The sequence below is a fragment of the Euprymna scolopes genome, chromosome 23, assembly GCF_053919585.1.
Source record: "Euprymna scolopes isolate OS-2025 chromosome 23, ASM5391958v1, whole genome shotgun sequence".
NCBI lineage: Eukaryota > Metazoa > Mollusca > Cephalopoda > Sepiida > Sepiolidae > Euprymna > Euprymna scolopes.
The window spans coordinates 31,692,262-31,718,390 of record NC_136504.1 but is presented as its reverse complement, the minus strand read 5'-3'; positions in this window follow the sequence as shown (position 1 = coordinate 31,718,390).

The following is a 26,129-nucleotide window of genomic DNA, read 5'->3' as shown; positions in this document are numbered from 1 at the left end:
TTGAGCAACGAAATATCTATTCATATTAAATTTAAACTTACGCGCGTTAGTACAGTAGGAGAAGTAAGAACCATGTAGCGGATTCTAATGTCTCGAGTAGAAGGTTCGCCAGCATCGGGGACATCTACATTGAAGACGTGTTATTTTTTCTGATTATCGAGTTAGTAAAGGATATTTACGTCGCGAAAAGCACCAGTGTCATGAGTTCGTCGAAAAATATTCCAGTAAAGGATTTGTAAAATAAACAGAAAGATGTAATATTGCGGTTGGAACTTCGTCGATAGTACAAGACCAATTAGATTGGAGGGGTTTTTTGGGTTTTTTTTTTTTACTCAATCTAATAGTATTAATGATTGATAGATATGTGGTGGCATATATCTATCCGTTTACCGACATATATATCGCCATTTTCTCCCTTTTCTCTTGCCTACCTCTATCAATCTATCAATCTCTTTCACTTTTTGTTTACGTATCTATCTAAAATGTCTTATGTACGCTTCCTGGCATTTTAATTTTTATAGTGAGGGTGGAGGTGGCTAGTAGTAAACAACACGAACTGACGCCTTCAGTGTCCCAAGTTAGAATCTATTTCTTTAAACGAAAAATCAATTTTACTTAGGATGTTGGGAACCTTAAAACATTAAGTTCGAATTCGTATTTAAATTCATGGAAACGTAAAAGAATTTCACGCAAAATATTTGATCAACTACGAAACTGCAAAAAATCATTAAGCTTGGGAAAATTTTAATTATTTTTACAAAGGAAATTTATATATAGATTTTAAAGGAAAATTGAAACTTATTATACAGGTTGGTCAACTTAAAAGTAGCCCGACTTTCTAATCTTTCTCTAATTTTCTTTTTTTTTTTCAGATTTAGCGGCTCAATTAAAAATAGGCTGATCTCTCTCATCTTTCTCTTAACAACGACAAGACAAAATGCAATAATTTTCCAACCGAGACGACCTACATGCCACTTTTCTCACATATCACTGACAGGAGTTCATGACATGATTATGAAAGATAGAACAATAAGCTAAGAAGTATGGCCACAAAATTCCTCGGACCTGTCATCATGTGATTTTTATATTTGGAATATTAAAAACAAGAGGCTTATGAAAAAAATCTACACAATCTACATTAACTGAAGTAGAACATTACCAACGGCGAGTAACCAGAGAAGTGCTGAAGACAGTATCTAGAAACGTTGTTAAACGTGCTTAGTAATGCATGGATGTAAACGGAAAGAACTTCTAGCATCTTTTATAGCACTATAGATAATTTAAACAATACTACATATAATTTAAACACTACTACAGATAATTTAAACAATACTACAGATAATTTAAACAATGCTACAGGTAATTTAAACAATGTTGCAGATATTTTAAACAATACTACGGATAATTTAAACAATACTACAGATATTTTAAACAATACTACAGGTAATTTAAACAATGCTACGGATAATTTAAACAATACTACAGACAATTTAAACAATACTACCGACAATTTAAACAATACTACAGACAATTTAAACACTACCACAGATAATTTAAACAATACTACAGGTAATTTAAACAATACTGCAGACAATTTAAACAATACTACAGATAATTTAAACAATACTACAGATAATTTAAAAAATACTACTGGTTATTTAAAAAATGCTTCAAATAATTTAAACAATACTACGGATAATTTAAAACATACTACCGATAATTTAAACAATGCTATAGGTAATTTAAACAATACTGCAGACAATTTAAACAATACTACGGAGAATTTAACCCATATTACAGAAAATTAAAACAATACGACAGGTTATTTAAACAATACTACAGGTAACTTAAACCAATTTACAAATAATTTAAACAATACTACCGATAATTTAAACAATACTACTGGTAAATTAAACAATACTACTGGTAGTTTAAACAATACTACGGATAATTCAAACAATAGTACAGGTAATTAACACAATGCTACGGATAATTTAAATAATACTACAGGTAATTTATACAATACTACATATAATTTAAACAATACTACAGATAATTTAAACAATACTACAGGTAATTTAAACAATAATACAGATAATTTAAACAATACAACAGGTAGTATAAACAATCATACAGATAATTTACACAATACTACAGGTAATTTAAAGAATACTACAGGTAATTTAAAGAATACTACAGATAATTTAAACAATACTACAGGTAATTAAAACAATGCTACGTGAAAATTTATCAATACTACAGGTAATTTAACAATACTACAGATAATTTAAACAATACTACAGATAATTTAAATAATACTACAGGAAATTTAAACAATACTACAGGTAATTTAAACAATACTAAAGATTATTTTAAAAATAATACAGGTAATTAAAACAATACTACAGGTAATTTACACAATACTATAGGTAGTTTAAACAATATTACACATAATTGTAACAAGGCTACGGATAATTTAAACAATACTACAGATAATTTAAACAATACCTCAGATAATTTAAACAATGCTACAGGTAAGTTAAACAATACTACAGATTATTTAAACAATACTACAGATAATTTAAACAATAATACAGATAATTTAAACAATAATACAGATAATTTAAACAATACTACATGTAATTTAAACAATACTAAAGATAATTTAAACAATACTACGAATTAGTAAAACAATACTACAAGTAACTTAAACAATACTACAGGTAATTTAAGACATAATACAGATAATTTTAACAATACTACTGATAATTTAAACAAAACTACATGTAATTTAAACAATACTAAAGATAATTTTAAAAATATTACACATAATTTAAACAATACTACCGATAATATAAACAATACTACAGATAATTCAAACAATACTACACATAATGTATACAATATTACAGATAATTTTAACAATACTACAGATTATTTAAAACAACAGATAATTTAAACAATACTACGGATAATTTAAACAATACTACGGATAATTTAAACAATACTACAGATAATTTAAACAATACTACAGATAATTTAAACAATACTAAAGGTAATTTAAACTATACTACAGGTAATTTTAACAATACTATAGATAATTCAAACAATACTACAGGTAATTAAAACAATGCAACGGATAATTTAAACAATTCTACAGCTAATATAAAAAAATGCTACAGATAATTTAAACAATACTACGGATTATTTAAACAATGCTACATGTAATTTAAACAATACTACAAGTAATTTAAACCATACTACAGATTATTTAAACAATACTACATGCAATTTAATCAATACTACAGGAAATTTAAACAATAATACAGATGATTCACACAATACTGCTGATGATTTAACTAATACTACAGGTAATTTAACCAATACTACAGGTAATTTAAACTATACTACAGATAATTTAAACAATACTACATTTAATTAAAACAATGCCACAGATAATTTGAACAATACTACAGGTAATTTTAACAATATTACAGGTAATTAAAACAATGCTACAGATGATTCAAACAATGCTACGTGTATTTTAAACAATACTACAGATAATTTAAACAATACTACAGATAATTTAAACAATACAACATGTAATTTAAACAATACTAAAGATAATCTAAACAATACTACAGATTATTAAAACAATACTACGGATAATTTAAACAATACTACAGGTAATTTAAACAATACTACTGATAATTTAAACAATATACCGGTAATTTAAACAATACTACCGGTAATTTAACCAATACAACAGGGCGTTTCACCAATACTACAGATAATTTAAACAATACTACAGATAATTAAAACAATACTACCGGTAATTAAAACAATGCTACAGATAATTAAAACAATGCTACAGATAATGTAAACAATACTACAGGTAATTTAAACAATACTACAGATGATTTAAACAATACTTAAAAACATGTAAACAATATTACACGTGATTTAAACAATACTAAAGATAATTTAAACAATACTACAGATTATTAAAACTATACTACAGATAATTTAAGCAATACTACAGGTAATTTAAACAATACTACAGGTGATTTTAACAATACTACCAATAATTTAATCAATACTACGGGAAGTTAAAACAATGCTAAACATAATTTAAACAATACTACGGATAATTTAAACAATACTACAGATAATTTAAACAATACTACAGGTAATTTGAAAAATAACTACAGATAACTTAAACAATACTTTAGATAAGTTAACCAATACTACAGGTAATTTGAACAATACTGCATATAGTTAAAACAATACCACAGAAAATTAAAACAATACTACAACTATTTAAAATATAAGATAGGTACAACAATACTACAGGTAATTTAAACACTACTACAGGTAATTTTAAAATTACTACATGTAATTAAAACTATACTACAGTTTATTTAATCAATACTACTGATTATTTACAAAATACTACGGGTAATTTAAACAATACTACAGGTAATGTTAACAATATTACGGATAATTTAAACAATACTACAGATAATTTAAAAATTACTAAAGGTAGTTAAAACAATGCTACAGGTAATTTACACAATATTACAGATTATTTAATCAATACTACAGAAATTAAAACAATACTACATGTAATTTAAACAATACTACGGATAATATGTACAATACTACATATAATTACAACAATACTACTGATAATATAAACAATTCTACCGGTAATTAAAACAATACTACAGGTAATTTAAAACATACTACTGCTTATTTATAACAATACTTCCGATAATTTAAACAATACTACAGATACTTTAACCAATACTACAGGTTATTTAAACAATACTTCAGATAGTTTAAAAAATACTACAGTTAGTTTAAACAATACTACAGATAATTTAAACAATACTATGATAATTTAAACAATACTACAAATAATGTAAACAATACTACAGGTAATGTTATGCAATGCTACAGATGATTAAAACAATACTACCGACAATTAAAACAATACCTCAGGTAATTTAAACAATTCTACAGGTAATTTAAACAATACTACAAGTAATTTAAACCATACTACAGATTATTTAAACAATACTACATGCAATTTAATCAATACTACAGGTAATTTAAACAATAATACAGATGATTCACACAATACTGCTGATGATTTAACTAATACTACAGGTAATTTAACCAATACTACGGGTAATTTAAACTATACTACAGATAATTTAAACAATACTACATTTAATTAAAACAATGCCACAGATAATTTGAACAATACTACAGGTAATTTTAACAATATTACAGGTAATTAAAACAATGCTACAGATGATTCAAACAATGCTACGTGTATTTTAAACAATACTACAGATAATTTAAACAATACTACAGATAATTTAAACAATACAACATGTAATTTAAACAATACTAAAGATAATCTAAACAATACTACAGATTATTAAAACAATACTACGGATAATTTAAACAATACTACAGGTAATTTAAACAATACTACTGATAATTTAAACAATATACCGGTAATTTAAACAATACTACCGGTAATTAAACCAATACAACAGGGCGTTTCACCAATACTACAGATAATATAAACAATACTGCAGTAAGTTTAACCAATACTTCAGGTAATTTAAACAATACTGCAAATAATTTAAACAATACTACAGGTTGTTTTAACAATACCACAGGATATTTTAACAATGCTACAGATTATTTAAACAATACTACAGACAATTAAAACAATACCTCAGATAACGTAAAAATTTCTACGGGTAATTTAAACAATACTACCGATAATTGTAACAATGCTATAGATAATTTAAACAACACTACAGGTTATTTAAACAATGGTACGGTTAATTTAAACAATACTACGATAATTTAACCAATATTACAGATAATTTGTACAAAGCTACAGGTAATTATTACAATGCTATAGATAATTCAAACAATAACACAGATAGGTTAAAGAATGCTACAGGTAATTTAAACAATACTACAGATAATTTAAACAATACTACAGATAATTTACACAATACTACAGGTTAATTAAACAATACTACAGATAATTTTACCAATACTACTGATAATTTAAACAATACTACAAGTAATTTAAACAATAGTACGATAAATTTTACAATAATATAGATAATTAAAAACATACTACAGACAATTTATACAATACCTCAGATAATTTTAACTATACTGCAGATAATTTAAACAATACTACAGATTATTGAAAAAATACTACACATAATGTAAACAATACTACAGATAATTTAAACAGTACTACAGGTAATTTAAACAATACTATAGATGATTTTTACAATACTACATATAATTTACACAATACTACAGATAATTTAAACAATACTAAAGATTATTTAAACAATACTACACATATATTAAACAATACTACAAGTAATTTAAACAATACTACGATAGATTTTTCTATACTACCGATAAGTTAAACAATACTTCATATGATTTCCTCAATACTACAGACATTTAAACCATACTACAGATTATTTAAACAATGTTACGGATTATTTAAACCATGCTACAGACAATTTTAATAGTACAGATAATTTATACAATACTACAGATAATTACAACAATACTACAGATAATTTGAACAATACTACATATTGTTTAAACAACACTACTGATTATTTAAACAACACTACAGATAATTTAAACAACACTACAGATAATTTATACAATACTACAGATAATTTATACAATACTACAGATAATTAAAACAATACTACCGATAATTTAAACAATACTACAGATTATTTAAACAACACTACAGATAATTTAAACAATACTACAGAAAATTTAAGCAATACTACAGATTATCTTAACAATAATACAAATAATTTAAACAATACCACAGATAATTTAAAAATACCACAGATAATTTTAACACTAATACAGATAACTTAAACAATACTACAGATAATTACAACAATACTACAGATAATTTGAACAACACTACAGATTATTTAAACAACACTACAGATAATTTATACAATACTACAGATAATTAAAACAATACTACGGATAATTTAAACAATACTACAGATAATTTAAACAATACTACGGATGATTTAAACAATACTACTGATAATTTAAACAATACTACAGATAATTTAAACAATATTACAGATAACTTAACCAATACTACAGATGATTTAAACAATACTACTGATAATTTACCCAATACAACAGGAAACTTAACCAATACTTCAGGTAATTTAAACAATACTAAAGATAATTAAAACAATACTGCATGTAATTAAAACAATGCTACAGATAATTTACACAATACTACAGGTAATTTAAACAATACTACAGATTATTTAAACAATACTACAGATAATTTAAACAATACTACATGTTATTAAAACAATGCTAAAGATAATTTATACAATACTACAGGTAATTTAAACCATACTACAGGTAATTAAAACAATGCTACAGATTATTTAAACAATACTACAAGTTATTTAAACAATACTACAGGTAATTTAAACAATACTACAGATAACTTAAACAATACTACAGATAATTTAAACAATACTACATGTAATTTACACAATACTTAAGATAATCTAAACAATACTACGGATTATTAAAACAATACTACAGATAGTGTTAACAATACTACAGGTAATTTAAAGAACACTACGGATAATTAAAACAATATACCGGTAATTTAAACAATACTACAGGGTATTTACCAATACTACAGGTCATTTCAACAATACTACAGATAATATAAACAATAGTAGAGTTAGTTTAAACAATACTACAGGTAATTTAAACAATACTACAAATAATTTAAACAAAACTGCAAGTTATTTTAACAATACCACAGGTAATTTAAACAATGCTACAGGGTATTTAACCAATAATACAGGCCATTTAAACAATACTACAGATAATTTAAAAAATGCTATATATAATTTAAACAACACTACGGGTAATTCAAACAATGGTACGGTTAATTTTCACAATACTACGATAATTTAAACAATACTACAGATAATGTGTACAATGCTACAGGTAATTATTACAATACTACAGATAGGTTAAAGAATGCTACAGGAAATTTAAACAATACTACAGATAATTTAAACAATACCTCAGATAATTTAAACGATGCTACAGGTTAATTAAACAATACTACAGATTATTCGACAAATACTACAGATAATTTAAACAATACTACAAGTAATTTAAACAATATTACGAAAAATTTTACAATATTACAGATAATTTAAACAATACTAGAGATAATTAAAACAATAATACTGATAATTTAAACGATACTACGGATAATTTATACAATATTACAGATAATTAAAACAATACTACAGGTAATTAAAACAATGCTACAGATAATTAAAACAATGCTACAGATAATGTAAACAATACTACAGGTAATTTAAACAATACTACAGATGATTTAAACAATACTTAAAAACATGTAAACAATATTACATGTGATTTAAACAATACTAAAGATAATTTAAACAATACTACAGATTATTAAAACTATACTACAGATAATTTAAGCAATACTACAGGTAATTTAAACAATACTACAGGTGATTTTAACAATACTACCAATAATTTAATCAATACTACGGGAAGTTAAAACAATGCTAAACATAATTTAAACAATACTACGGATAATTTAAACAATACTACAGATAATTTAAACAATACTACAGGTAATTTGAAAAATAACTACAGATAACTTAAACAATACTTTAGATAAGTTAACCAATACTACAGGTAATTTGAACAATACTGCATATAGTTAAAACAATACCACAGAAAATTAAAACAATACTACAACTATTTAAAATATAAGATAAGTACAACAATACTACAGGTAATTTAAACACTACTACAGGTAATTTTAAAATTACTACATGTAATTAAAACTATACTACAGATTATTTAATCAATACTACTGATTATTTACAAAATACTACGGGTAATTTAAACAATACTACAGGTAATGTTAACAATATTACGGATAATTTAAACAATACTACGGATAATTTAAAAATTACTAAAGGTAGTTAAAACAATGCTACAGGTAATTAACACAATATTACAGATTATTTAATCAATACTACAGAAATTAAAACAATACTACATGTAATTTAAACAATACTACGGATAATATGTACAATACTACATATAATTACAACAATACTACTGATAATATAAACAATTCTACCGGTAATTAAAACAATACTACAGGTAATTTAAAACATACTACTGCTTATTTATAACAATACTTTCGATAATTTAAACAATACTACAGATACTTTAACCAATACTACAGGTTATTTAAACAATACTTCAGATAGTTTAAACAATACTACAGTTAGTTTAAACAATACTACAGATAATTTAAACAATACTATGATAATTTAAACAATACTACAAATAATGTAAACAATACTACAGGTAATGTTATGCAATGCTACAGATGATTAAAACAATACTACCGACAATTAAAACAATACCTCAGGTAATTTAAACAATTCTACAGGTTATTTAAACAATACTACAGATAATTTACACAATGCTATAGATAATATAAACAATACTACAGGTAATTTATACAATGCTTCGGATAATTTAACAATACTACGATAATTTAAATAATACTACAGATAATTTGTACAATGCTGCAGGTAATTAATACAATGGTATAGATAATTCAAACATACTATAGATAGGTTAAACAATACTACAGGTTATTTACACAATACTACAGATAATTTACACAATACCTCAGATAATTTAAACAATACTACAGGTAATTTAAACAATACTACAGATTATTTGACCAATACTACAGATAATTTAAAAAATACTACAAGTTATTTAAAGAACACTACGATAATTTTTACAATACTACAGATTATTAAAACAATATTACATATAAGTTAAACAATACTACCGACAATTTAAACAATACTACATATAATTTATATAATACTACAGATAATTTTTACAATACTACAGATAATTTAAAGAATAATACAGATCATTTATACCATACCACACATAATTTAAACAATAATGCAGATAATTTGAACAATACTGCAGGTATTTGGAACAATACTATCAATGATTTAAACAATACCACAGATAATTTTAACAATACTACAGATAATTAAAACAATACTACAGATAATTTAAACAATACTACAGATTATTTAAACAATACTACACATAATTCTCACAATACTGAAATTAATTTAAACAATACTACGATAGATTTTTAATACTACAGATAATTTAACCAATACTACAAATAATTTTAAGAATACTACGATAATTTTTACAATAATACATGTAATTTAAACAATACTACAAGTAATTTAAACAATAGTACGATGAATTTTACAATAATATAGATAATTAAAAACATACTACAGATAATTTATACAATACCTCAGATAATTTTAACTATACTACAGATAATTTAAACAATACTACAGATTATTGAAAAAATACTACACATAATGTAAACAATACTACAGATAATTTAAACAATACTACAGGTAATTTCAACAATACTATAGATGATTTTTACAATACTACATATAATTTACACAATACTACAGATAATTTAAACAATACTAAAGATTATTTAAACAATACTACACATATATTAAACAATACTACAAGTAATTTAAACAATACTACGATAGATTTTTCTATACTACCGATATATTAAACAATACTTCATATGATTTCCTCAATACTACAGACATTTAAACCATACTACAGATTATTTAAACAATGTTACGGATTATTTAAACCATGCTACAGACAATTTTAATAGTACAGATAATTTATACAATACTACAGATAATTACAACAATACTACAGATAATTTGAACAATACTACATATTGTTTAAACAACACTACTGATTATTTAAACAACACTACAGATAATTTAAACAACACTACAGATAATTTAAACAATACTACAGATAATTTATACAATACTACAGATAATTAAAACAATACTACCGATAATTTAAACAATACTACAGATTATTTAAACAACACTACAGATAATTTAAACAATACTACAGAAAATTTAAGCAATACTACAGATTATCTTAACAATAATACAAATAATTTAAACAATACCACAGATAATTTAAAAATACCACAGATAATTTTAACACTAATACAGATAACTTAAACAATACTACAGATAATTACAACAATACTACAGATAATTTGAACAACACTACAGATTATTTAAACAACACTATAGATAATTTATACAATACTACAGATAATTAAAACAATACTACGGATAATTTAAACAATACTACAGATAATTTAAACAATACTACAGATGATTTAAACAATACTACTGATAATTTAAACAATACTACAGATAATTTAAACAATATTACAGATAACTTAAACAATACTACAGATGATTTAAACAATACTACTGATAATTTACCCAATACAACTGGAAACTTAACCAATACTACAGGTAATTTAAACAATACTAAAGATAATTAAAACAATACTACATGTAATTAAAACAATGCTACAGATAATTTACACAATACTACAGGTAATTTAAACAATACTACAGATTATTTAAACAATACTACAGATAATTTAAACAATACTACATGTTATTAAAACAATGCTAAAGATAATTTATACAATACTACAGGTAATTTAAACCATACTGCAGGTAATTAAAACAATGCTACAGATTATTTAAACAATACTACAGGTTATTTAAACAATACTACAGGTAATTTAAACAATACTACAAATAACTTAAACAATACTACAGATAATTTAAACAATACTACATGTAATTTACACAATACTTAAGATAATCTAAACAATACTACGGATTATTAAAACAATACTACAGATAGTGTTAACAATACTACAGGTAATTTAAAGAACACTACGGATAATTAAAACAATATACCGGTAATTTAAACAATACTACAGGGTATTTACCAATACTACAGGTCATTTCAACAATACTACAGATAATATAAACAATAGTAGAGTTAGTTTAAACAATACTACAGGTAATTTAAACAATACTACAAATAATTTAAACAAAACTGCAAGTTATTTTAACAATACCACAGGTAATTTAAACAATGCTACAGGGTATTTAACCAATAATACAGGCCATTTAAACAATACTACAGATAATTTAAAAAATGCTATATATAATTTAAACAACACTACGGGTAATTCAAACAATGGTACGGTTAATTTACACAATACTACGATAATTTAAACAATACTACAGATAATGTGTACAATGCTACAGGTAATTATTACAATACTACAGATAGGTTAAAGAATGCTACAGGAAATTTAAACAATACTACAGATAATTTAAACAATACCTCAGATAATTTAAACGATGCTACAGGTTAATTAAACAATACTACAGATTATTCGACAAATACTACAGATAATTTAAACAATACTACAAGTAATTTAAACAATATTACGATAAATTTTACAATATTACAGATAATTTAAACAATACTAGAGATAATTAAAACAATAATACTGATAATTTAAACGATACTACGGATAATTTATACAATATTACAGATAATTAAAACAATACTACAGGTAATTAAAACAATGCTACAGATAATTAAAACAATGCTACAGATAATGTAAACAATACTACAGGTAATTTAAACAATACTACAGATGATTTAAACAATACTTAAAAACATGTAAACAATATTACATGTGATTTAAACAATACTAAAGATAATTTAAACAATACTACAGATTATTAAAACTATACTACAGATAATTTAAGCAATACTACAGGTAATTTAAACAATACTACAGGTGATTTTAACAATACTACCAATAATTTAATCAATACTACGGGAAGTTAAAATAATGCTAAACATAATTTAAACAATACTACGGATAATTTAAACAATACTACAGATAATTTAAACAATACTACAGGTAATTTGAAAAATAACTACAGATAACTTAAACAATACTTTAGATAAGTTAACCAATACTACAGGTAATTTGAACAATACTGCATATAGTTAAAACAATACCACAGAAAATTAAAACAATACTACAACTATTTAAAATATAAGATAAGTACAACAATACTACAGGTAATTTAAACACTACTACAGGTAATTTTAAAATTACTACATGTAATTAAAACTATACTACAGATTATTTAATCAATACTACTGATTATTTACAAAATACTACGGGTAATTTAAACAATACTACAGGTAATGTTAACAATATTACGGATAATTTAAACAATACTACGGATAATTTAAAAATTACTAAAGGTAGTTAAAACAATGCTACAGGTAATTAACACAATATTACAGATTATTTAATCAATACTACAGAAATTAAAACAATACTACATGTAATTTAAACAATACTACGGATAATATGTACAATACTACATATAATTACAACAATACTACTGATAATATAAACAATTCTACCGGTAATTAAAACAATACTACAGGTAATTTAAAACATACTACTGCTTATTTATAACAATACTTCCGATAATTTAAACAATACTACAGATACTTTAACCAATACTACAGGTTATTTAAACAATACTTCAGATAGTTTAAACAATACTACAGTTAGTTTAAACAATACTACAGATAATTTAAACAATACTACAGATAATTTAAACAATACTACAAATAATGTAAACAATACTACAGGTAATGTTATGCAATGCTACAGATGATTAAAACAATACTACCGACAATTAAAACAATACCTCAGGTAATTTAAACAATTCTACAGGTAATTTAAACAATACTACAGATAATTTACACAATGCTATAGATAATATAAACAATACTACAGGTAATTTATACAATGCTTCGGATAATTTAACAATACTACGATAATTTAAATAATACTACAGATAATTTGTACAATGCTGCAGGTAATTAATACAATGGTATAGATAATTCAAACATACTATAGATAGGTTAAACAATACTACAGGTTATTTACACAATACTACAGATAATTTACACAATACCTCAGATAATTTAAACAATACTACAGGTAATTTAAACAATACTACAGATTATTTGACCAATACTACAGATAATTTAAAAAATACTACAAGTTATTTAAAGAACACTACGATAATTTTTACAATACTACAGATTATTAAAACAATATTACATATAAGTTAAACAATACTACCGACAATTTAAACAATACTACATATAATTTATATAATATTACAGATAATTGTAACAATACTACAGATAATTTAAAGAATAATACAGATCATTTATACCATACCACACATAATTTAAACAATAATGCAGATAATTTGAACAATACTGCAGGTATTTGGAACAATACTATCAATGATTTAAACAATACCACAGATAATTTTAACAATACTACAGATAATTAAAACAATACTACAGATAATTTAAACAATACTACAGATTATTTAAACAATACTACACATAATTCTCACAATACTGAAATTAATTTAAACAATACTACGATAGATTTTTAATACTACAGATAATTTAACCAATACTACAAATAATTTTAAGAATACTACGATAATTTTTACAATAATACATGTAATTTAAACAATACTACATATAATTTAAATCAATACTACATATAATTTAAACAATACTACAGACAATCTAAACAATAATACGGATAATTTATACAATACTAAGGATAATTTTAACAATACTACAGATAATTTAAACAACACTACAGGATATTTAAACAATACTACACATAATTTAAACAATACTACAGATAATTTAAACAATACTGCAGGTCATGTAAACAATACTATAAATGAGTTAAACAATACTACAGATAATTTTACAATACTACATATAATTTTAACAATACTACAGATATTTTTAACAATACTACAGATTGTTTTAACAATACTACACATAATTTAAGCAATACTACAGATTATTTAAACAGTAATACAGATAATGTAAAAATAGTACAGAAAATTTAACACTACTTAAGATAACTTAAACAATACTACAGAAAATTTAAACAATACTACAAGTAATTTAAACAATATTACATATATTTTAAACAATGCTACAGGTAATTTAAACAATTATATAGATAATGTAAACAATACTAAAGATAATTTAAACAATACTACATGTAATTTAAGCAATACTACTGATTATTTTAACAATACTTCAGATAATTTAAACAATACTACAGATAATTAAAACAATGCTACAGATAATTTAAACAATGCTTCAGATTATTTAAACAATGCTACACGTAATTTAAACAATACTACAGATAATTTTAACAATGCTACAGGTAAGTTAAACAATGCTATAGATTATTTAAACAATACTACAGATAATTTAAAATACTACAGATAATTTAAAAATACTACAGATAATGTAAACAGTGCTACATGTAATTTAAACAATGCTTCAGATTACTACAACCATACTAAAGATAATTTTAACTATACTACATATAATTTAAACAATGCTTCAGATAACTTAAACAATACTAAAAATAATTTAAACAATGCTACAGGTAATTTAAACAATGCTACAGGTAATTTAAACAATGCTACAGGTAATTTAAAGAATAAAAGACTGTCCCTCCTCTCTACTACATATTGCGGGCTACTTTTAAATTAGTCACTATGTATCTGAACCTAAAATTAAAATGGAATTAAAAGTAATAATATGCTAATATTTAGCTGAGCTTAAAAATACACACAAACAAATAACAACTGATTTACTTAATTTTGTTTTTGATTTGGTATATAGACTTCAAGAACAACTTTCTTTCAAACTAAGTTAATACAGAGAACATTACAATTAAATTAAAATCTAATTAGAACTCAACTAAAACATAGACAACGGAAACTATCATTACATAATTTAATGTAATAAATGATGTATGCTAAGTTGTATTATATACCTTTACTATTAAGTCGCACGGCATTTCACGGTCGGAAGTACGCTTAAATATGATATTTTTATTAATGTAGATTTCGTATTTATTATTATCTTATATTGGACCGAATATATTGTAATGATTAAAAAAGATTTTTTAAAAAATTACTCGTGCGCCACCACTGAGAATCCGAAACCAAATAGTTTAGCTTATGATTTAATTTTTCCCTTGAAGTTAATGCCTGACCTATGAAGACATGTTTGTTGCGCAACGAAAAATTTAAACATAAATCAATAGCTATTACATTATGCATGCATATTCCTAATGCCGTCGTTCACCTGGCAAATTCCATTTTTTTTCACTCTTTTGCACCGATTTTCCACGGCTAAAACCCAAATATAAAGTTTCACATGTATTTGTATACCCTATATATTAATTTTCATGTTTGTAGACCAAGATCTGATAGAGAAGTTTGGTAGGCAAAATTTTTAAACAAATATATATATGTATAGATAAATATATACAGAAAGGGTTTGTGCTTACTATAAATTTTTACACAAATATTACGCAAATATAAATCATGTAGAATATCTTCATGAATATAATTACACGTAATAGTTAACTAAAGGTGACCATCCCATATGAAAACCGAAAAACTAATAGGGAATTAATTAAAATAAATGCAATTCCACGACCCATATGTAACAATGTTGTATTTTCTTTTTAAATAAATAGAAAAAAGTTGCTTTATTTAATATGATATAACAAAAATTATTGGAGCATTGATAGCTATATTGGGTTGGCAACGAAGTTCTTGCCGCTGTTTTAAATCTATCTATCTATACATCTATAACAGTGAAAGTGTCTCTGTGTGTACATTTCCATACACAATAACTCTGTCAATTGTAAGTCTATAGACTCGAAATTTGATATACAGGTTATTGAGATTTCGAGAAATCGATGTGATCGGTTATCGACCAGAAATTTAGCGATTAAAGGGTCAAAATTTAACGATTTGACCTTTGAGCACTCTACAAAACTCCTTCGACAATTTGGAGTCTAAACAGTTTACAATTTAGATATAGTGCCCTGGCCATGGTTCTAACTTAATAACTTGATTTGAGCGCAAAACAATAAATATTAAGGGGTCATTATGGGGGTAAAAGTTTTAAAAAATCGACCGCTTTTTTTTTTTTTGGCTCAACATACACATCCAAATACCCGGGCAACGCCGGGCTAAAATGCATACATATCTATAAAAGTGAAAGTGTCTGTCTGTCTGTCTGTGTATCTGTGTGTCTGTGTTTGTACATTTCCCTACCCAATAACTCTGTCAATGTTAAGTCTACAGACTCGAAATTTGATATACAGGTACTGAGATTTGGGGAAATCGAGGGGATCGGTTTTCGGCCAGATATTTGGCGATAAAAGGGTCAAAGTTCAACGATTTGATCTTTGAGAACTCTACCAAACTCCTCCGACAATTTTCGGTTTAAACACTTGAACTTTTAGATATAGGTTCCTTGGACATGGATCTAACTTAATAACTCAGTTTGAACCCAAAAAAATAAATGTCAAGGGGTCATAATAGGGATCAAAGTTTTAAAAAATTGACCTTTTTGTTTTCTTTTTTGCTCAGCATACAATTCAAAACACCCGGGCTGAAATGCTAGTATATATATACACACACACATATTAATATATATATATATATATGTGTGTGTGTGTGTGTGGGTGTGTGTGTGTGTATATAAAATGAACGTGTCTGTGTGTGTACATTTTTCAACGCAATGACTCTGTCAATTTTAAGTCTACAGACTCGAAATTTGATATACAGGGTACTGAGATTTGGGAAAATCTTTGTAACCCGTGTTCGGCCAGAATTTTACTGTTAAAGCTGTTAAAGTTCAATGACTTGACCTTTGAGAAGTCTACCAATCCTCCGCAAATTTTTGGTCTAAACACTTGAAATGTTGGATATAGGTACCTCTGACATGGATCTAACTTAACATGATTTGAGTCCCAAACAATCAATATTAAGGGTTCATAATAGGGGTCAAAATTTAAAAAAGTTTACTGTTATTTTTCTCAACATACACCTCCAAACTCCCGGGCAACGCCTGGATGAAATGCTAGTATTTTATAAAAGTAAAATTGGAACTAACAACTATTTAATCAATGATGTATTCTTAATTCGCGTTCACAACTTTTTCTCATTTTCATGACCTGAAAATAAATAAATTGAAATAACTTGAACCAAAGCCAAAATTGATAATATCTGACAAATAAATTTTGAAAAAACAATTTATTTATAAAATAAACGGCAAGTCTTAGTTGCCAGCCCTATATTTAATTAGATATAAACTTTTAACTGAGTGTGGACATAGAAACCGCTAAGATTTAAATAAAATCTAATACATGATCTCAACTAAACTTGGTAGTGGACAATTATCACTGGAGATAAATCATATATATATAATAAGCTAGGCTCGAACATGAGTTGCTGGATTTGGCATTAAATCTTACTGATTTTCCATTCAACCGAAGAATACACCTCTAGAACTAGAATTAAATGAGTTTATCAAGGGAGTCATTATACAGACCTTAAAGGTATGGAATATTTTCAAAGGAACCTGCTGATAACTGCTGACACGAATGCTAATTCTCTGTCATCCTCAGAGAATGAATCATCTTGATCAATCAAAAACTGTTTCTACACTCAACTTCATAAAGCAATTATTTCACAAATGTGAAAGTGAAAAATGGCTGACATGACGCCTGAAGCAACCAAGCTCCTTTTGTGAAAAATAAATGTGGAGGCAAAGCATCAGAATTGCACCATCGTTTCGTGTCAATTATCGCAACAGCCATAAGGATTAATGCTTTTGTTTGACAATTTGGCATAACGTGACGAACTAAGGCTATCCTAGCAAAGAGGCATCCGCCCACCGAGAATCACTTAGATGTTAATTAGTATTTTTAAACGCTTGCTTTTATACTTGTTCAAAAAGGTTTTGCATGGTTATGATTATAACATAATTCAAGTATTCATTTTTTTAAAAGTTGGAACTTATACCTCTATAAGAAGCTCTGTCTGTCGGGCTTTTTGCTTATCGGCCATGTTTAAATTGGCAATAACATTTTTAGCGAAAATTAGATAATACTTTATATTGAACTAGTGAGAGGTACCCGGCATTTCTCGGGTGTTTGGAGGTGTGTGTGGAAACTCCGGGGGTGGAGGGGGTAAAAAATGTTTAGTTAGGTAAGTATGAGGATCGAACCCGAACCCTTGAGGCAAAGTTGTAAATTAAAGTGTGAATAAAAAAACGCGCGACGTTAACCATTGCCCCACTGCGAGATGCTAAAGGAAACACGTTTGAATTTATTTAATTACTTGGATTTGGCAGATGCCCGTTTTAATGAGTTAATGAGGTCAAGTTTGACTGCGGGATTTTTATTTTTCCCAATATATTATAGGAAAAAGACTAACCCACATGCGGTGAGCGACAAATGTTGAATATTTATCTTCCCGAAATCGAGCAAATTAAATAGACAGGCGAGCTTCGTTGTTAACTATGAGATATCCCGATTTATATGTGATATAAAAAGTTTTAAAAAGTTGTGAAGCGACCGACCGCTTCTCTGAAAAAAAGCCTTTTGTAGACATACAGAAAAAGCGAACACACACATACACACATACATACATACATTTTCGCTTTTATATTTATAGACCACATCATTAGATAACATATTGTTTTTATCTACAGACAATTTATAAAGTCTACGTTAACAATAAAAGTTTATAACTTTACTAGCAGAGCCACCCGGGCGTTGTCCAGTGGTAATATACACTTAAATATTATATTTTAGTTTGCGAATATTTCATATTTATTATTATAGAGTCAATGATTACATATTATATTGTACCTAATATATATAGTCATGATTTCAAAACTAAAAATATATGATTTTAGTGTCATCGGCTAAAGTGAAAAGTAAAACAAAATTAAGCATAGTTTCATGATTGAAATTATGTCTCCAAGATAAGCAAAGACTGGAGTTTAGTTGTACTCAGTGATCTAACTGTAGAATTGAGAATACATATTATTGAATGCAAGTTGCTATCAATGACAACAATGATTTTTATAGACAATATGAAAGCCAGGGCAATCTGACGGTACACAGATTTTTATAATTTTATAGATTATATCATATTTATATATTTTTGAAATGAGGATTGGCAATGGATTTTGTATTATTTGGATTGTTCGCACTATTGTTCTCATCTTGGTTTTTTCTCACAATATTTCGGCCGATGTAACCTGCGATGTGAATTCACATTGGACGTACGATTAGCGTGCAATAAGTAATGGCCCTGACCCACTTCTTATAGCAGTAGAGCAACGAAACTTGGCACAGTTATTAGCCTTTCTCTACATAGGAACCATCCAGAGTTATGCATTTCTCCCATCGTTTGATGCAGCTCTGGAGACCGTTTTACAGAACATCCCAGGTTGGTCCTCCAACCACGACGTGACTTCAGAAATCAAGGCTGCATCACCTGGGAAACGCTTTCCTTTCAACAACAACTCCATGGCTGGAAAGAGGTGAAAGTCAGAGTGTGCAAGGTAAGGAGAGTAGGAAGGATGGGGAAGGATTTAATAACAACACGCCCGTGCTACTGATCTGGCGACATGCGAGTTGTGGACCGGCGCGTTTTGCTGGTCTTGCCCCACCTCTTGATTTTCATAGCTTCCCTTAATTTCCTCAAAAGTGAAGCATAATTGGCTCCTGTAATTGTGGTACCCTTTGCCAGGAAATCTATCATCACTATTCCGTCCTGGTCCCAGGAGATTGTGAGCATGACCTTGCCAGCGGAGGGCTGCACTCTTGCCTTCTTTGGAGGTGGTGAGTCCAAGTTCTTCCACTGCGTTGAATGGGCTTTGATCTCTGGATCATAGTGATGGACCCAGTTTTGATCCTGTGTAATCAGTCTTTTGAAAAACTTTGACTCATCTTCTTGGCACATCTCCAAATTCACCCTCGAGCTCTCGACACGTTATCGGTTCTGGAATGGTGTGAGCAACTTGGGAATCCATCTGGCAGACGGTTTATGCATATGCAAATGGTCATGAATGATAGTTTCAACAGATCCTGTACTAAACTTGACATCTTGGGGTATTTGGCGAAAAGTAATGCGCCGGTATTCCAAAATGGCAGCCTCAACTTGACGGACAGATGCCTCATCAATGACAGAAGGGAACCGACTTCCGGCCATGTTTGAATTCTCGATGCCAGCGTTTTACAAGGTCGTATGTTTGGGCATTATCACCATGAGTTTTTCATTTCATCAAAAGTTTTTTTGTTTTTTTTTTAATAAATCCGAGTCTGTTCCGTTTTTATTTATTTCTTTTTTATTTTTGCATGATGTTTTTATATTTTTGAGATGAGGATTGACAATTAGTTTTTTCTACTATTTGGATTGTTCAGGCTACTGTTCTCATCTTCGTTAATTTTCTTACAACGTTTCGGCCGATGTAACCTTCGACTGTCACTAACATCTCGTGTGAACACACCTGAAGACAGTAGGAGCTTACATCGGCCAACAACCAAGTTGAGAACAATATTTCGAACGATTGAAATGATACAAAAAAACAAAAACGTTATTTGTATTTGCGATAAAATGTAAATCCGATTAGAAAGACAAAAACCAATATTTTAAGGATTTATTAAAATTTAATTAAAGTTTCGAGAAAACCGACATCATTAGAAATACAAAGTGGAATACTATTTTGCAATTTACATTAAACATTTGCAAATTGATTTACAGTATATTTAAACACTATATATTAAGGGGGCGTTTCAAAAGTAAGGCTACCTATTTTTATTCCGCTCGAATGGATCAGAGATTGTTGTATACTGTATTCTTATGAGGACTGAACTTATGCATTCCTGACCTGGAAGTTTCATCACTCTGCTGCGGATATTGACGAATGATTTATTATATTAGATCCATGTTTGATTTTCATGGATTTAATATTATAACCCGGGTTAGGACAACAGCATATTATTTTCACTGTTTTGACTTTCGAGTGTGTATCCGTTGATGTCTTATATGATTTTATATAGTGATGTGGTTTAAAGTGGATTAACGGGGTCCAACTGTCCCGGATATATACTCGAGAGTGACAACAATTAAAAGAATATTCTGTTGTCACGTTTCTAATTATAATGCAACAATTCTTCCGATATTTTTTTAATTAATGTAATAATGCCTAATCGTTTTAATGATTTTCTTTTAGTTAAAAGTTCCTTTTTTTCTGCTGTGTCTGTGCGAAAAATATTACAAATAGACATAATAATAATATGATTGTTTCTGCACGGCGAAACAGGTTTTGTAAAAGAGTAAACGTTTTGAAATATTTTTAAAAAATTAATCGTGAGATGAATAACATCTTGCAATTTGGAATATAGCTGGGGTTTTTTTTCATTTATTTTATATATACGTATATATGTGTTTGTGAGTCTTAAAAATGTGACCCATCGAATAACATATTGTCCTCAAATGAGAGTGATTAAATAAGCAGAAAAAAAACAGGAGTGTCTGAAAATCAGTCTAATTTTTAAAAAATAAAACAAAAAGCTGTTAAAAAAACAGAAAAAGTAACTGATTGTCGAACTAAAATATGAGCGGGAAATAATAACATAGAGAAACAGGTAAGAAATATAAACATTCGAAATTGACTTTTATGATAACATTTTCAAACACCGACGAATATTAAACAGGCAGTTTGTAAGATTAAAATTTATAAATAAAAATATTAGAGAAACGAACTTTCCTTATATATACATATATATATATATATATATATATATATATATATATATATACATACATTTATATATATGTGTGTGTGAGTGTATTGTATATATATATATATATATATATATATATATATAATGAAAATGGGGACATTTATAATTACCAGGAAAATAATGTATAAGAGGAAAAGAAGGTAGCGAAAAAAGAGGAGTATTATGTATATATATATATATATATATATATATATATATATATATATATATATATATATAGTGTCGGCTCAAAGAATGTCCGCACTTGTAATTTTTTCAAAAACTAAAATATTTATGCTAAATTTAATGTAACTGTTTAAACATCCTATACCTTATTTTATTCGCCTTTTATTCTGCTATAATTTTACCTGTTTATATTTGACTTTTAATTGAAATATTCTAGTGTTCATGTTAATTAAAATAAAATAACTTTAAAGTGAGGAGACAAAAAGAAAGTCCACAGCAACAAATTCGCTTTAAACCAGCTTAAATTATTGATCCACACTCAGTTTAAAATATCTACCAACAACATGCATCTCTAATCGTAATTGTTCTTGTTCCAGGTTATACAACGTAACATTTAGTCCATATGCCACGACTTTCTATTAGTGATCGTCAGGAGCTCCTTAATCTCCACCTTTCTGGTTTATTTAAAATCGGCCGCAGATAGAAATGTAATGAGAAAATGATACGAAAGACTGGTCAAAAGCACCAAAACACCGGCAGTGTTCGTGATGTCCCATAAAAATGGTTGTACTAGAGCTACTTCAAACAGAGAAGACAATGCTATCAAGTCCGCAGCCTAAGAAACAGATTTGAAACGGTTCCCCAAATCCAACAACAGTGCTATCTTGTTAAAAAGTGTTCTCTTTCTACTGTCAAGAACTGATTAAAGGAATTTAATTTGCGAGGATATGTTGCAAAACGCAAGCCAATGATTTCTGTAAAGAACAAAACGCGCCGTCTGGACTTTCTCAGATGCAATAAAGATCATGACTATTGGTAAAAGGTGCTTTTTAGCGACGAAAACATGTTCAATAGGCTAGGAAGTGAGTGTAGGCACTCCATCCGTCGACGGAAAGACGAAGAATTTATTTCTAGGTGCTCAGTTTCAACGCTGCAAGGTGATGGAGGTTCGGTTTTGGTGTGGGGCATTATTAGTACCGATGATACAGGGCCTAAAGTTCGCTTTCAAGGTCGAATTAATTCGACCAAATACATTAATATGTTGACTGAGCATTTCCTACCCGACTTTGGTCGGAATGTGGATGATAATCCACTCTTCATGCAGGATAATGTTCCCATTCACACAGGTGGCAATATGAAGAGGTTCCTAGAAGAGCATGATATTCCATGTTTGGATTGGCCTGCACAATCTTCATGCCTCAATCCTATCGAAAACGCATGGCACTACATCAAGCAACAGTTATGCAATGATAAAATTTCAAATTTGTAAGAACTTGGACAAAAATTCAAGAAACGTACGATGCCCTTTCTCCGAAGTATTGCTGCAGTCTAATTCAAGGAATTCCCAAAAGATTTCAGGCTGTCAAATTGCAGAAATTCTATGGTACTAAATATTAACTAGTTCATTGTGTTCCTGATGTGTTTTTGTTGCATCAATGTCCTAAAGTTACATTTAAATTACAATTTTCCATTGTGCGGACTTTCTTTTTGCCTCCTCAATTTGAAGTTATTTTTTTTAATTGACGCGAACACTAGAATATTTCAATTAAAAGTCAAAGGTAAAATTATAGAAGACTAAAAAGCCAATCAAATGAGGTATAGTTTGTTTTAACAGTTATATTAAATTTAGCTTTAGAAAATTGAGAAAAAATCACAAGTGCGGACTTTCTTTTTGTCGCCTGTGTGTATGCATATATTTGATCTAAAGACTTGACATTTTGTATATAGAATATTAAGATATGTGGAAAACGTTTTAGTCCGGTGGCAGCGGGAAAAGATGCAGCTAAGGTGTCAAAATGGCATTACTACTCTCGAGATAATAGAATAGTGTATTACTACATAACACATCCCCTTTTTATCCCCGTTAGCTTCTAATATTTTACACACCTTAATTATGTTCTGCAAAACAAAAAAAAAGTGCAAAAAAACCCTTCCCCCCCACACACACACTTTTCCTTCTTCCCATTTCCACTTTCACTTTCTATCTCTCCAACTTCCTGACTGGCTCCCTACCGTTAAATGTGCCAAACATTATTACTGTAACCCTTTTCCATCACCCATTTCAAAACACATTCATGTTCTGCAGGGCAGGGGATAAGAACGATAAAATCTACTATAAAACAACCAAACCAAACACTAAAATCTAGCAATTGAAGATTTAAAGTGCTTGAAGAATAAAAACCTCCTACAAAATAATTGAATGCAATATGAGTACTATTTATAAAATAATTAGATTCGGCATTAAATGACTCGTAAAGGGCTGATATGCCGTAAAACAAAGCAATCAGCCTTTTTAATCCTGTTTTATCTTTCTAATCTATTTTTTTTTTGTTTAATTTAATTAATTTTGTTTAACGCGTACAACCCTGATATAACAACAAAAATATGCAGTCATTACAAATATATTTCGAGGATACAATAACAATATACATTTATTACAGCACAGGATAAAACATTTAAGCAAAAAGAAAAATACAAGTTTTCCCTTGAATACAAAGTTTTCACATCCCGGATGTCCATTTTCTTGTTTTTTATCTTTTCTTCCAAGCAGCACAAGAGTTCAACGTACCCGAGAAACATCTTCTGATCAAACAAAACCACAAAATGAACGACGCCCTGAAAACTGTAGCCTCATCAGCTTAGTTGTGGCTTGTGTGACTTATTGTTTAGCAAAAAATCGCAAAAATAATAAATCTGTTTGACAGATTAACATTTTTATTGCAACATGTATACATCGCGTGTTTGGGTCGAAAAACTTTTGTTTCTCTTTTTTTTCTAGATAACCGCTTCAACAGTTTAATCTTTTTTTCCATTTTCTATTCTTCATAATATTTTCTATTTTTTATATATATAAATACGAGGTGCTTTCAATAAGTTTCCAGACTTTTTTGTACAGCCATTTAAATTCATCGTAAACTCTTTATAATTCAGTATGTTATTGATATAAATCTTATCTTTTTTATAATTTTCGGTTCAAATGAACAGCTACAACAGTAATTAGAATACACACTACTTAAGCCTGATTGTCACAGTTGGTGAATTTTAAAAGTGCAAT